Consider the following 16714-nt stretch of genomic DNA (forward strand, 5'->3'; position numbering starts at 1 on the left):
ACACTTTTTGTAATTTCTGCTCAGGCTTCACATTGCACACACTCCATATTAAGAGTTAAGCCTCTACATACCACAGTATTGAGAAAGACAAATCCCCCTGCCAACGGTTGCGTTTTCCTTTAATAAGTAAACAGAGCACAGGTCATTTCTGGAATGCATGTGTGCTTTTGTGAAGGACACTGTAAAAATGTACAGTATATCTCACTGCATGTAAACTCTTTGGAAGGCTTCCCAGGAATTTAAAATTCAGTGCTACCCTGCTAAATTCGTCTTTTCTGCATTCAGAAAGTTGCAAAAATGTTGCAATGATTTTATCATTGCAACACAATCCATAACTTTCATTTTTACTAACGTCAGGGGAGTCAGGGGATCACCAAAGTGAATATGAAGGTTGATAACAAACTTTGTGACAATCTATATAATAGATATTGGGACACTTCCCTCAAAACCATGTTCATATTATGGTGCCATTGACGGAAAGGACAGGGGCTCATAAATTTTCATGGCAATGCATTCGACACATGTTGCAGTAGTGATGGGAAACACCTAGCACACTCAATATTTGCAGGTTGGGCGACAGATGCTGGAACCTGATAACACACAGGACATATTCACTTAACAATTGCAAGTCCACAAATGTGTGTTTAAAATTAGTACGAGAGGTGGAACCCTGCTAATCAGATGACCCCATGTTCTGCTTACTGAAAACTATACACTGTAGATATCCATCTTCATTACAATCCCTGTTCCGTTTGTTTGTCAGATTTATATTGTGTTTACTTTAAATAATTAAACTGTAGGTCTTATTTACTACTTCCCATCACCTTCAAAGACAATACATCCTGTCCTTTGTGTATTCAGAGTAGACTGCATCTCTGTTTGTCAAGTTGAATACAGTCGCCAGCTTAATCTTGTCTTCCTTTCAAATGTTATACACTCTGCCTGCTCCTTTATCCTGTCTCCTTTAATATGCAACTGCTCTCTTCAGTTGGTAATGAAGGAATGTTACTCCTGATGGCTGTTGAGAGTCACAGCTGAGACTTAAGGTCTCCTTCCACATTAATTGCATTGTTTCGTTTTTGTTTTAATTATATTGTTTCATGAAGGAAGGCCGGCTCCTTCCAAGCTGAGTCATAGGAGAACGCCTCTCCGAGAACAATTTTCCCCATCCAGACTCCCCCTTTTGTCAATTGACAACAGCCACATTCAACCAGAAACTCCCAGTTGGTGGGGGAGGATGAGTCAGAGGATCTGCCAAATTGCTCCCTGATAACAAATGTAGTAGTCTAGAGGAAATAAAACACATTTAAGGTTAGTAAAAGGCTGCTGCTAGTGGAGAGATGACTATAAATCTCTTGGCTAATTTTTATTAGGAAATCAGCTTTTCTCTCTCTTTTGCTCCTTCCCACAAATTTAAAGAAGCTAAAAAAAAGTGGACGAAGCATCTTATTAACCGACACTAGATCATTGTGCTCCACAGAGAGGGTCGTTGTTCTGCAACATAAAGCTTAACATCATAGCCATAGACGTTTTTAGTCAAGTTTCAAGATGTTGGAAAAAAGCTAACTGTGCAGCTGATTCAGTTTTTGTTAACAAATATTTATATTTTTAAAGATTGCTAATAAAAAGTATGTATAGTGTAAATCACTATACTATACATACTTTGACTCACAGTAACCTCAGGCAGAGTTTTGCTATCCATAGGGGTTGAGGTGTAGGTGGGGCATGTGCTGAGTGAAGAGTCTGTGAAAGATGATGTCATTCATTTTGGGAGTAATAAACTCTAAATATTTTTCCAGTTGAACGACCCTCCGACATCATCTGGTTGAAATTGCTGAAGTCCCCCAAACCCTTTTGCATGAAATCTTCCAAACCTACCAACAACATCTGCTCAAGAGGCTGACTGCACCCACAGGGAGAACTAGAAACATGTGTTAATGTTTAATCTTTTGGGTTTCTGACATCCTCATGCTGTGGGCTTACCTTGGTGCTTACTCTGCAGAAGCCATTGCATGGATGATCTCTGGCTCCCCCATGTGTTGAGATCAATGAGATGACGTACAACCGTTTTAAATGCCTTCACTATGAAATCCACCTTACAAATTATTACCTCTAACAACAAAAACAATTTTAGCAACACTCTTTATTTACAGCATTTTTCAAAGACTCAGCACTGAAGCCCACCTGAGTATTGCTAGTCACCACTAGATAGCAGCATAGGATCATATCAAGCTACTCTCTCACATCATATACATGTGATCCTGTCTGCCTATGTAAAGATGAGGCAGGCTTCTGGTAAAGGTGGAGGAGGGGGCTGCTGCAAACATAGATATTTGGGAAACCTCTGCAGTAGCAACCACAGTGACCACACTCTCATAACAAAACCTCCAGGAAAACCCAACTGGCAAGGTAAATGTCAAGCAGATAAGAAATGTGTGCTATGTGCATTTGCAGCAAATTAATCTGTCAATTTGAATAACATTTTAATCTAAATGTCTGTTAGAAAGATAACTAAGGGCTGGTTTCATGACACATTATGTATTGTGGCCATATGAATTCATGTCACAAGCTATGATTTGGCTTACTGTGGCAAATGCCACATTTAACATGTTTATCAGATTTTACATCAGAAGATTGTGACAAAAACGTGATATATAGTTTTAATGAAGTTACATTACATTTACCAGAGTATGGGAGCAACCTAACTGCACTTAGGAAAACTAATATGAGTGCTAAAGATTCTTTCACATCCCACACATGACTTAGACAACTTGCTTCATGACGCACCTGCAAGAATTTTAGAACATTTTGTTTCGAACATTAATGTACTACAATATCTTCCTTCATTATGTGGCAACCAGCTGTTTGTCAGCCCTTGGTGCAGCTGTTATAGATATTACTTTACTACTTGTATTGTGGTGGGATAAACCACAGAACTGACAATTTCTCAGACCTTTGAAATGGTAACACGGTAATCCTCTGTTTGTAAGAATTTTAAACATGGAGATTGGCTGTCTTTCTGTGGTTTAATTTTAACCTGTTTATTTTGGGTTGTCTCCAACATGGGCTGCAGATGGACACTTTCTCACAGAGCTCCTTAGCCTGGAGCATTTTCCTGCTCTCTCCGACTCACTCTCGCTTCTTTGGGTTTGAGTCTGGGGCTCACTTATGGCCTCATCAGAGCCACTGGCAGGCTGAAATGTTGTTGTTATGTCGTCTGTCTAATGTCCAATGAGGTTCATACTGACCTTAAAGTCCTAATGATTGGCTTTTTACACATTAACAAAGCACCATTTGGATTATTGTATGGAACATAAACCTGAGCATGTAACATAAGATCATTTTGTTTGTGTTACAAGGAGGGAAAGGAGGGAAGACAGTAACTCTAGCTGAGAGTAGTTATTGATTTTTTTTACACAGGAAGCTCATAGAACTAGACTGAGAAAGGGAAAGAAGAGAAAGACTGGTAGGTCTTTAATATATCGATACAGAGCAACTGACACAAGATACCCAACTTCCAACCAAAGGATGCAAAATTACGAAAGCTATAGGATTTCTCACCACTGCTCATCTGGCTGGTAAACAGCTGCAGAGCACTTTTGTTATCATGATAATAAGCACACACCCATGTTCTTTGGGCAGCATTTCATTTGAAACCCCACTGATTATAGCAAAGAGAAGACAGATCAGCGATTACCGTGTGAAAGGGAAAGGATGCAAAACTCCTTTTTGTAGGCTCAGTAGGAGTTCGAAAGGTCTTGTGACCCTCCCCACTACAACTCCCTCCCCCCTCAACAGACACACGTACATACACACACACACACACACACACACACACACACGCACATACACACAGAGGCCTCATGGGCACCATTAACAACATGCAAGAGCGGCACTGATTTCCAAGGTTTAGTTGTGCTGGAGAGTACAGCATCTCAACATCTGGAAGGCATTATCCTGTTTCTGCCAGAGGGTGAAACACAGGGAGATGGTAACGGGAAGGTAAGGGTGTGGGTGTGTGTGTGCGTGCGTGCGTGTTTTGACAAAGTTATGTGTTTTACAGTGAATTACTTAATTGCATTGTTTGTTGTGTGAGAGTGAGGTTATGAAACCATGACCGCTTAAGAAATACTTGAATGAGTTGAATGAGGGAGTCATTGGGAAGAAAGAGATGAAGGGAGATAGTGAAATACAGTGTAGTCTTTTTATGGATGCTGGATGGCGTGGTGTATGGGTGCTCATGCACACAGCCTGTATGGCTCTTTGTTCATGCAGCTTGTTTGAAGACTGGGTCTTTGACTGGGCGGCAGGATGTAGAGCAATGGACCTTTGGCAACAGAGCAGCTCCATCTGAGACTGGGCTTAAACAAGATGGCTTTGTATGTGCGATCACCATCCTGCCCCTCCCTTCCTTCCTCTAACCCCTATACTACAGTATGGGGCTACAACCTTAGGCACTGCGCATCAAGTGCTCCCTCTTATGACCCTCGCAGCAACCCGGGTCATGCTGCTTATGGTGAGCAGAAGTTACAGAGCAACCTACCCTTCTCTGGAACTAAAAGGGAGCCCACTCTTTAATCAAGCATACCCTGACATCAGCCAGGAGCTGGAAAGAGGCAGGCCAGCTGACAGAGAGCACCATGTGATATCACAGTGTTCACTGTTCCTTATACCACATGTGAGAGTCTTCCATTTTGTGCAAAACGGACAACATCTGGCATTGTGGACCTTCTTTTATCATAGTCTTGAGGCCAAGCAGAGCATATGGCATCCTGTTCCTTATCTGAACCAGTGAGTTAGTAAGTGAGATTTTAGGTCTATGCACTTGGTTAGCAATTACTAACACACATGTCATTAATGAAAAACAGAGAGTTTTGTCAGACAGGAACATTCTCAGCCATTTTGTGAGATTTTCCTGGCTGTGTAGTTTTCACACCCCCACCCCCTTTTGAGATTCTTCATAACATGAACACACGCTCCCCGGACTGCCTCCGGCTTATAAGAAACAGGCACAGGACAGTCTTTCCCCTCCTCCCCCACCTCAACATCAACCTGTCATCCACTCTTCTACCCCCACTATATGTCCCAATCTCTCTTTTCGTCCCACCTCCCTCTCCCACCATGCCCCTGTGTGTTCTTGAGCAGGCTTTTCACAGACACTCCCACTGAGACCAGTGACCTCATCAGCGGGCAGGAAGTCAGAGGGTTCAAGTTCCTCCTGTGAGAGTAATCCCACATATCGCTGCATATTTGATTCAGGCAAGGGGAGAATTTTATGGGGCCACGAGGGTGTGGAGTCCCCACACTCACTAGTTTCTCACTATCAGACCATACCACGTCATCATTGTCATCACCATAGACTTTGACTGGAAGGAAAACAATTTTTGGTGGAAAACTAGCTAGCCCCAGGTGTCTCTACTTCCCCAGCTCCAAACTGTTGCCACGTGGCAATGGAACAATGTGGAGGAAGAGATCAGATTAAAAAAGAAAGGAGAGAAGAGGAAGGAGCTTTTAACAAACGACAAATGACCGAGTGTATATTTAACCATTAATGAATAATGATGTGGTGTGTGTATTACTCTTAACAGACAAAGACACACTGTTCCTCTCTCTGTAACCCTACACTGAGGAATAATCATTAATTTGAAACGTCAGGGACAAATAAACTGATTGGTGGCTTTTTCCCTGAAGTGGGTCAGTGACCTTGACTGTTTGTCTCTCCCTTCCTGCTGAAGGTCTGTTGCCTCAACAAATGACATCAATGGGAATATAAACCAACACTGATTCAACTCTTAGCTGGACACACCCCCCTGGATTCATCACACAAAACATTACTATATATTATTTCCTTGTGGTTATGTTGCAAGATTTAAATATATTTCAATGAGATTGTAAAAACAGACAAAACCACAGAACGCTAGTTTGTTTGACAACATGAGAAGAAACAAAGCTAGAAAAAAAACAACACAACAAAAAAAACTGTTTATTGTAATTTCATCTTTCTGTGAAAGTGCTGGATGTTTTTGTGTATAGATAAATTTCCATCAAAACACAGCATGTGAGTACATGCTCAGAGTGGATCAATGGAGCACCAATTAAATGTATCCTGGAGCTATTACATGCAAACAGCAAACATGCAGACTCACAAATGCATGCTACTAATTGCGAATGCAGATTTATATACATCAGTCAAATGCTATATAGCCAAACAGTCAATAGTTGTAAACACGCTGAATTCAAATGAATCAGATGAATTTCTTTCACAGACTGCACATACCTCCCACTCCTAACTTCTTTCAGGGAGTCAGAAGTGAGTAAGTTGCAACACGTTTGTTACCGGCAGGTCTCGCTTTGTGCTGACACTACAGAAAAACACTTGTGTCTGGGCTTGGCCACTCCCGGTTTACACGGCAAAAAGACACAGACATTGCCAGAAAGCCCATGGCAATTCCATGGATAAAGAGAAATACAGACAACCAGCAAGGAGCTTACAAGACCACAAGACCAGACAGAAATCAACTGGAGTGTGTGTGTGTGTGTGCATGCATGTCTGTGCGTGTGTTTGTATATGTGTGTGGGAGGTAAAGACAGTGATATCCAGTGTTTGTGAAATTCATTCCATCTCTTCAGACACGGCCCATTCTGCTTAATAAATCTGCTGTACTTCGACGCATCAGTGATTCGATCACTGATTCCAGCATGAACAAATAACCAGCTCTTCCGGCCTCGAAAACAGTATTCATGTGTGTGGGGGGTGCATGCACAGGCTTTTACCACAAAAAAAGTAGCAGAAGAAGAAAGCATTAACATTTTATTTTAGCTTAGATCTATTGTTCAGTAAAAAAAAAAAAAAAAAAAAAAAAAAAGCTGTGATAAGGTTGTGCAATTATTTAAACAGCAGCACATGTCTGTTGGGCCCACTGTAGGCAGGCCATATCACAAGCAGCCCTCCCTGACGTGCAGTCAGCGCAGCAGCTCAATGTGTTTTAAGAGCGTTTTCTACCCTCTGTCTGTCTCTGTGCCAATATTCATACTTTAGTGAAACAGAACATTCAGATAGAGACAGCAGTCAGACTGGGAGGACATTCACTGATACACTCTGGACCCTCACAATGAGAACATTCAGACTTTGTAGCCAGGGAAGAACTGCACTTACTCAGCACCCAGCAGGTCACCATGGTGCTTCCAGTCATGAACCACAGATTGGAAATGCTTTCAACAATTGGTAAAGATCTAATTATGCAGCTATTTATTTGGAAAACTAAAACTATGACCTAGTAAAATAATACATTTAAACCATTATAGAGAGATACAGATTTGGCTGGAGAAGAAAAGATTGCTAGTTGTGTTGTGAGTCAATGGAAATCTTTGTGTGTATGTGTGATATGTAGATAAAAGGGAAACAGAGTGGGAGAAAGAAGGAGTGATAGAGAAAGCATGTGAAAGTTAGATAAAGTGTGTCTGTGGAGATAAGTGCAGGTCACTGGAGTCTTGGCTGCTCGAGGGTCAAGAAGGTCAGCACTGATGTAGAAAAGTGGAACGTCATGAACCGTTGCTGTGTGGGAAAAGTGAAGAAAGGAACGGGGAATATTTTCAGGTCTGTTTGGGATAATTGAAGTGCGTCCTTCTGCCCGGAGTGTGTGTTGGTCATACAGTGAGGAGGAGAGAGAAGAAGAGGAGAGATGGAGAGGGAGGGGATTTGGTCCTTGAGCGGGTCTGGTTCCCATTAGACCAGAGGCCCATGTTCGGTTTGTTTGTATAGCAGAACGTCCCAAAGGAGAACAGAGGCAGCCTGATGTTGCTCCTCCCAAACGGGCCGCCATAGAGGGAATATCAGCTGCAGTGCTTCACTCTCTCACCCCTCCTGTCCCAGTGCCCTTTCTGCATCCCTTCTTCCCACCCACCCCTCTGGAACAAAGTCCAACAGGGTCTTCCAAACTGTTTACGGATGTTCTCTGTTTATGTGCTATTCATGAGAGCTGTGCTGAGAGTTCCTGTCAGACCCTTTGGACCTGCTGTCCCAGAAACCGAGTCATGTGATAGATATGCCATTCGTATGTGAACCTAACCCTGTCTATTAATCAGTTCGCCTGTGTCTAATGGGCATGCAAAGACAGGTCCATCACTGACATGGGTTGGGCTACAGTGCCGCATTCACACACTCCATTTAGGCATAAACACAGGCCAATCAATAAAAAGGTTTTCCACTGGCACTATAAAGCAATGCTTGTGTAACACTTTTTTTTTTACATCAGAGGGTGATGTGTCATGGAACATTTTCCCAACATAAACTTTGAAGATCTATACTAATCAGTTATTTTTATGCTGGATTTTTTTTTGCAACATGGGCTTCCCCTTCAGCAACCCCCTGCAGGGTTTTTTTGTTATTTGCAACTGTACTCACTACAAAACCTCTGTTAGCAGTGAGTCAAACTTCAATGGCACCATTGTTTTGGATTGTTAAGAAGTTAAGGCCTAACAACATGACCACATGCAGTCAATACCAACAGGTAAAAATGACTGAGGCAATATGACTTTGACACCACAGTGGTATGACAGATGGGGTTGTAAAGATCTGAGCCCACAGTGAGTGACTCAAAGTGAAACAGAGACCTGCTGAGGTTGTGGTAATATGGTGAACAAGTTCTTCTTTGCTGTGTTAAAACAGTAAGAGGAGGGGGATGAAGCTGGAGGGGTTTGGGGAAAGGGAAGGAGATGATATTTCGCGCTCAGTACTCTGCAGACAGCAGCAGGGGAGTGGAACTGTGATTTACGGAAGCTGCAACTTTTCTGCAACTTTTCCTGGAATTTGGGGCTGTTCTGAGCAGCGGAGGGTGGGCTTGGAAGAAGTTAGGGTGCAAGAGTGGTCTGAGGTGGGGATAAAAGCAATATTTCACTGAGGCTGTTACTTTATCTGCAGAAGGAGCGAAAATAAAAAGCTAGTGAACATTCTGACTTTTACTCTAGCAAGTTTCTTTGACCTGTAGCTTGCCCAGGTCCCCAGAGGTTAAGGGGCTGTTTCTCTAAGTTAAAGATCTACAGTCTAAAGACAGTTTAAAGATCACAGTCGTGTTGTTGGAACTTTAGGTCACTAGGGTGAATCATGAGGTGATACTGACACTGACTCAAAGTTAAAGGAGAAACACTACAACTGAAGACGTTCATCAAAAAGTAATGGTCCCACATGGAGTTCAAGAGATCCTCCTGCTCTTTTCCACTGAGAGCAGTGAGAATTTATTTGATCATAATAATAATATGAATAATTCCAAAAATATGACATTGATTTTGTGTGTCTGAGTGTGTGAACAACATCAGAGAACAATCTTGGGTCTGGATTAGTGAGAGCATTTAAATTTAGTACAAACTGTAGACAGTTTATGCTTTACCAAAGCGAAGAATGTCTAATTCAATCTGTTTTTGTTTAGTGAGATTACTGCCAGTCATAGAAGAATTCGCATGAGTTGATAATTAAAGCAACATTTCTTTCTTTTTTGTTATCCAGCAGTGATATTTCTGAGTTTTAATGGAAGACATTGGCAGCTGCGATGTTGCCTGCATTTTAGGGCTGCCTGAACATCATCACTCTGCACACATGCAGGTACTGTCCACATGCACACCTCTGACTTTCCATTTCCAATCATTTATTCCAGCTGCCTAGAGGGATAACTGTTTGTATAGTTTCACATCACATGCAATCTCTATCAAATCTGCAGACTTCTTCATTCTACCATGCAGAGTTTAAGCTTTAATGATGAGTCACAGATCTTAGAGCAGAACCAGCCCAGCTGGCAAGCAGCAGCATGAGCTAACAGTCATCATCATGTGAAAACCACACTTACAGATGTGTGTATCTAGGGCTGACAGATCCACTGACGCTATAGGCTTCTCAAAATGTGTTTAGTTTGAAATCTAATAAAGGGGTGGTGCGCTTTAGTCATTATGCCTCATTGTGGACTTCAGCAGGGAAAAAGTGATGGCAGGATCTCATTAGCAACCATACTGCTTATTTAGTGATGATATATTGTATGTGGGCTAGACTGCCAGTTCTTGAGCAAGTCTGTGGGATTTGGAGCTGTAGTTAATTACCTTTTAACAATTGCTTATATTGCGTTTCTACAGTGATGCCTTTAATGTGTATGAAAAGATTGACTTGTAATTTGATTTCCTGGTATCTGGTAACTTTCCATTTAATTGCCAAGGTTATTATCACTTTGGCTGCAGGTGACAAGTAATTTTGAATTTGATTGGATGTGGCCAGTGAGGTCATCATGCAATCAGAGTACAGCTGTATCAGTATCAATGTTTGTTGTCCACCCTTTCATTTTTGTTCTTTACCTTTTACAAATCCCTTTTACTTGAAGTGTTTCTACCAAATTACTCCACATTTTTGTTATTTGCTCTGAAAAAGCATTTCACAACCTAATTTATAAAACACTTTACACGTAAGAACATCATAACATCGAACTTCATTGCACAGTTTTGGATTTTTCTAATTGGAGACAAATATTCTCAATATCTTTATAGCAAAATTCATGGAAAAACATGGAAAATGAACATGAGATGACACAAAGTGACAGACACACATCCCTGTCATGCATTTGATGTATGCACGTTTTGTAATGTAGTCAATGTGGCTGGTAAATTGTTTTTGTATTATTGTTTCTGCAGAGAACCGTATATTCTGGATGGTTCAATTACTGTAGTTCTTCCTGTTTTTTTCTTTCCCTTTGCACTTGTTCGTACATGAGTAACATTGTCATGTATGTTCGTACAATAAAGCAATATATTTGATTACTCATTAAAAAATGAGAAGTAAAGCTGCCGAAGATATCGCAATTGCTTATCTTTTGCACACCAGGGTCAGAGTTCAGTAGCTGCAGTAACTGGCATCCAAGAGATAGTTCAGAAACTTGTGGTTTAACTGACATGCTACGCGAAGACAATGATCTTTTAATAGAAACAAACGCGGACATGATGACACACTGGGTCTCAACTTGTACAGAAACCTTTCTTCGTGCTGCTCAGCTGCATATCTTATCTTGCTAACTTGAGTTGAAGTCAAACAGAGGTGGGCTGTTGCAGCTTTGTGGATTTTGTCAGCACGACCTTGGTCGAGTGAGGTCTGAGCGACTGGAGTTGTTGCAGCTGCAGCCAATAATAAACACTGGGGAGGGAAGTGAGATGATGATGGGAAGAATGTGTGCAGTGTACTGATCAAAGCACCATGTCCCGGGTGGCGTATGGAGCTTGACCACAGGGGAGGCAACAGTGTGCAGTCAATAAACCTGGGAGGGTTTTTATTGGGTTCAAAGTCTTAGAATGACAAAAACAGTAAAAATCAACACACACAAAAAACCCAAAACAAAACACTATTTTAATTTATAATAATAATCATCATCATCATCATTTATTTTAATGTATTTTCAATAACAAATGAACATAACTTTAATGATTTTTTTTGTACTGAGCCTTCTTCACACCCTTCACATCATTCTATAAGTAAATAAAATAAAAACACGTCCATGTGATCGGCAAGGCCATGTCTAAAACATGTCTGGCTCCTCCTCAGTTTGCGTCTGTTTGTGTGTGTGAGTGTGTGTGCTTGTGTGTGTGTGAGACTTGCTTTAATGACAGAAGTGCTTCAGGCTGTATCAGGAAAGTGTGAGATTTAGAACCCTGCTGCGCCCTCTTACAATCTCTCTTCACACTCTTTGTCTTTTTTTTATTGTACATTTTATCACTTAACTTGGTTCTGTGAATGGTCACCTTTAGTGGAGGTTATGCTCCAAGGAGTGCAGGTCATGAGACAGGCTGGTATGAACAGCTGGATTAGAGTAATGGCCTGACCCTGATCCTTCTTATCTGATGACCCCTCAACATGGAGCCCGGCAGCCAAGTGCCAGCTTCCCCTTTGGGAAGCAGAAGATAAATTCTGCTTGAAGAGAGAAATGTGCACCTTTTGATGCATGTGTCAGCAAAAACAATCTTTTGTAAGCATTCTTTTGCCAACAAGTACTGAACGCTCTGCCTTAAGCAAACATATACAGATTAACTCACTGCATTTAGCCTCCCTGTTCAATAGGTACATGTTAAACCAGGTCAATGAAAGGTTATTTTACCCTCTGCTGACTAACTTCGCTTCATTTCCTTCCTTTCTGTGCTTACATAAATCCCTTTCTAATTCCTCTTCCGATTCCTTTACCATGCTGTTCCATTAGCTCCTTCTTTCCCCTTTACTCATAAAATCTTCAGAAGTGCTGTGCATGATTGTTGTAATGAGTGATTGCTGTACAACATCCATCCATCCATTTTCTATACCTGCTTACTCCTTAACCAGGGTCACATGGATCTGCTGGAGCCTATCCCAGCTCTCCTTTGGGTGGAAGGCAGGGGTACACCCTGGACAGGTCACCAGTCCATCACAGGGCCACATATAGACACACAAAGACAAACAACCAAACATACTCACACTCACTCCTATGGGCAATTTAGAGTCACCAATCAACCTGACATGCATGTTTTTGGACTGTGGGAAGCAACCGGAGTACCTGGAGAAAACCCACGCAAGCACAGGGAGAACATCCAAACTCCACATAGAAAGGCCAGGTTGCGAACCCACGACCTTCTTGCTGTGAGGCAACAGTGCTAACCACTTAGTAATTCTCTCTCTTGCAAAAAGGTAGCACTCTGAAACTCTGCATCCTCCACACTGAGGTCAAAGCCTGAGATCATAATGTTACTGTATGTATCTAACCCAAATGTGGCAGGAAAGCACCAAGCGACAACCCATCTTATACAGTGTATGTTAAAACTGCCAAAAGTCTAAGTTTGATGCAGTAATGTAAACTGAGAAAACCTCACTGATTCTTAGTGATGAATTACATTATAGGCTTGCACTGAACTACCTCAAAAGCAGAGACACATGCGCACATGTGCTTGTACAACCCTATGACTAACCTTTTGCACTTACTGTCTGGTTAATGAATTAGCAAGAATTGTCAGGATTGGGTTTCTCTGCCACTGCAGGCGGAGACACTGATGGCTGCCATATGGTTTCAGGTCAAAACAACAGATTTTTAGCTGTGCCCTTTGTGATGCCGCTGAAGATTAAATGACAGAGATCCTGTCTGTTTCTCCGCTGAACGTTTAGCTGAGGTCCTTGTGCTGATTCTGCGCCTCAGAAAAGGTATCTGTCTAACTGCCAAATGACTGTTTGACCACAGACCTGACAGGAGTTGCATCACTTCTCCTGTGACTGTTATGCATTGACTTATGAAGTTAACTCTAATAATGGATGTGTGGATTTGAATGTGTTTTCCTAAGGGTACTTCAGCAAGGCTCTATAAACACTGCTCTAATCTGCAGGAATCCACAAAAGTCATGGCTCACCCCCAACCATGCGGGCCCCCTTTACTTTACTATCCACTAGCACCCATCCATCCATTACTAATACTGAGGGATGGTAACCAGCATACAAACTGGTGCAGAAGTGGACCTTGGGAACAATCTTGCCTGAATGTAAAAAAAAAAGGTAACTCTATACTCCTGTGACAGACAGCTCAGTAGCGGGGTGTGGTGATGAAATACCATTTAAAGATCATAAAAACCATTCTGTGCGAAAAATAAATGTATAAGTATGGTTTTAAAGCGTAACATGCCACAGAAAGTTTGATATTAAATATCAACGTCTCAATTTTTTATCAGAATCTGAAATGATAACAAATGTATTAGAAATAGATGACGTCTATATTTCCTTTGTGTGTGAGTATACGAAGTGTTACTAATACAAAGAATGATTCTGAGTTCATCCCTGCACAGCGAACAAATGAAATATAAGAATTAGAGTTCTTTAGTGCAGGATGGTCTAGAGATAAGCAGTAAGATAACACTGCAGGTCTCAGGGGAGTGACTGCAGGGTGGACAGATTTCTTCTATATCTGTGAACAGAATAGACAAGTGGAGCAGCCGGCAGCTAAGCCCCCTGTTTGGAGTGCGCAGGGAGATAAGCCAGGCTGACTCCAGGCAGCAGTTATGCTGTTTGGTGTTGAATGAGGAAATCAAACCTCTACCATCACAAACACTGTCTGCTTCGATCAACTGTATGCACAGAGCCCCAGATTATTATTTAATGATGTCAACTAAGCAGTTAAGCCTTTATTTTGTCAACAATGGTTATAACAGGTGCTGATTATGAACTGGAGAGATGCTTTTTTACATTTTTCAACTGACATTTACTGCTGATTTAAATGACAGAAAGGCACACATTTATTTGATTTTTTTTTGTGAAATGTGCTACAGCCTTCTGAAAACCATCGCATCCAGATCACAACAGTCCTGATTTTGATGCATATGACCTGCAGAGCATTCAAGGTATACACAGCTGAGAATGTGTATACCTTGTGTATGTCTGGAAGAGGGTTTTTTTTGGAGGCGGAGGAAATTATAATTTTCTTCTTTCACTTTCTATGAATTTGTATTTTCTGGTTTAAACCGAAAGAGTTTAACTTCAGGCAGGCTTTCTGTGGAAAGATTAGTGCACACAAAAACATAAAAACACTAACTATAAATACATTTTGACAGTTACAACTGTGGTTCAGCTTTATATACTATAGAAAAGTGTATAAACAAAGGCTGGAAAGTCCCTGTATCTCAGACAATACAGAGCCTGAGAACAGTTAAAGTTTACTGTTAATGACATCCCCAGTGTAATCCTGCCTAAAAGTAGGAACATAGAATATTTAGCTGATCTTTTAAGATCACTTTGCCTTTTTTGGGGTTTTCAGACCTTTGAGATGAGTAAAACAAACAATGAATGAGTGATTCTCTTTGCAGGCCTGATGAACTATCACTGGTAAATTCTGTTGCTGCTCTCATCTCAGACTGACTTCGAGATATGCTTACTTCTCACTTCTGGTAAGTTCAAACCTAGTTCAGGTGACCACAGCCTGTCTAAGATCTCTTTGAAAATGAACCCGTTTGCCTGTGTGAATGCGGTCCAAATATCGTTCTCTAAAGAACAGTGCAGCATTTGACTCAACGCGCCTATTCCCTTTTGTGCTGAGACGAGAAGACCAATTTCACTGACACATTAAGCCATGAATGGGTTAGCTAAATGCAAATTCTGGAAAACATTGTCCAGCAGAAACAAATTATAATGTACCTGCCAGAATTTCTAACGCTTGCTAATTAACCTGTTATGTCTCACTTCTGTAATCCATAGAAAAACCAAAATAACAATTGCCATTTTAATTTCATTTTCTTTTTTTTTTAGCCCAGAATCGCAAACTTTCCTCCAGGGGATTTACAATCTGTACAATATACAACCCATTCTGTCCTCAAGCCCTCAAACAGAAACTATTTGTGGGTTAGGGGCAGTTTCCAGAAACATCATGGAAACTCTGTGAAATAATCAATCCTGACCAAGAAAGAGTTTGGCACATGTATCCTTCTGTAACAGTGAAAAGATTTTACACATCTGTTTTTGTATGTGTTAATTAGCAAGTTTTAGAGGTGCTGGTTTAGCAGATTTCTTTACTGTTGGACTCACCCGGGTTTGTAGACAAGATACTTGCCACATAGGTTGTTCCACAGTTCTTCTGTGGATGCAGGTTGTCTGAGTGTCTTCATGTCACCCCAGACTGACTGACATTAAGATCAGGCTCTGTTGTAAGACCTCTTGCTCTTTCTTTAGCGCTCTGACTGTACGCTTAGGGTTGTTGTCATATGACTAAATTCATCTGTAACCAGAAAATGTAACCACATGTACTTGAATGTTTTGCACAGTAATGTATGTGATAGACATAACAATTGTAGTGATCATTTAATGTAACACTTCACAAAAAGGTGAATGTGTATATTTCCCAAAAATGTCTAATTTTTGCTTTAACTTAAATGTAATGTAATCACCATCCAGGCGGGAACAAAAAATGCAAATTACTGTTTGCATTAATGGAAAACGGTTTTCTATCTGTGTCCAAGCAGTGCGCAGACAACAGAGGCTCATGAAGCAGTATCCACAGGGTTTAGTTTGGAGTACGTTCAGGGGCACACATCCACCAGCATATGTAGTAATCTTCCTCCGGGGGTGTACAGGAGGTTGCTATTAACAGCTGCCAGATGCGCAGAGTCCCCTGAGCCAATGCACATTCTCACAGACAATGGAATGCTTGTGAGGAGCCCCAACAGGAAGTGAGGTCAGGGTTCTTGACCCCTCCCCTGAAAGCTTATAGAGAGACACAGCAGTGGGGCAGCTTCGCTGGAGCAGCTCCTCTAAATGTCCCATCATAAACGCGCACAGAATGAGCAGTCAACCCATACAGCCTGTCTGATACACATCCTTTACACACAGCTGATTCCACCTGCCAGCACCTCAGTTCAAAATACAGAAAGTGGAAAAAAAAAAAGGAAATTTCTGGTTGGTCCACCAGATAAAACTGTTAAGTGTTTATCAATTTCATGTTTAAAGATTTTATATTCTTGCAGAAGTATGTCAAAACCTTTTTCCCAACTTTCTTCTTCTTTCTACAGAGCAGCTGCTGCACGGCTGGCAGGGATGACTGTGTGTGTTGAAAGTGGATTGCACAATCTTGACCATTTTCTCCCCCAGTAAATCATCAGCAGACACGAAATGAGTCAATGTTGTTCAAACTGTTTGGTAGAGCCCAGACACAGAAAGACTGTTTCATTTCCACTGAAGATGTTTACATTCACCTTT

The 16714-nt window shown here is 41.3% G+C and overlaps 1 long non-coding RNA gene across 1 annotated transcript; it reads left to right on the plus strand.

Moving 5' to 3' along the window:
* The first annotated feature begins 3915 nt into the window (after positions 1-3915).
* On the plus strand, positions 3916-15513 carry LOC113140480 (uncharacterized). The gene is made up of 5 exons (XR_003296650.1): positions 3916-4002; positions 13060-13186; positions 13366-13531; positions 14833-14913; positions 15272-15513. It is a non-coding gene; the product is annotated as an uncharacterized LOC113140480 (long non-coding RNA).
* Positions 15514-16714: the final 1201 nt, after the last annotated feature.

This window comes from Mastacembelus armatus, chromosome 8, assembly GCF_900324485.2.
Source record: "Mastacembelus armatus chromosome 8, fMasArm1.2, whole genome shotgun sequence".
NCBI classification, from domain to species: domain Eukaryota; kingdom Metazoa; phylum Chordata; class Actinopteri; order Synbranchiformes; family Mastacembelidae; genus Mastacembelus; species Mastacembelus armatus.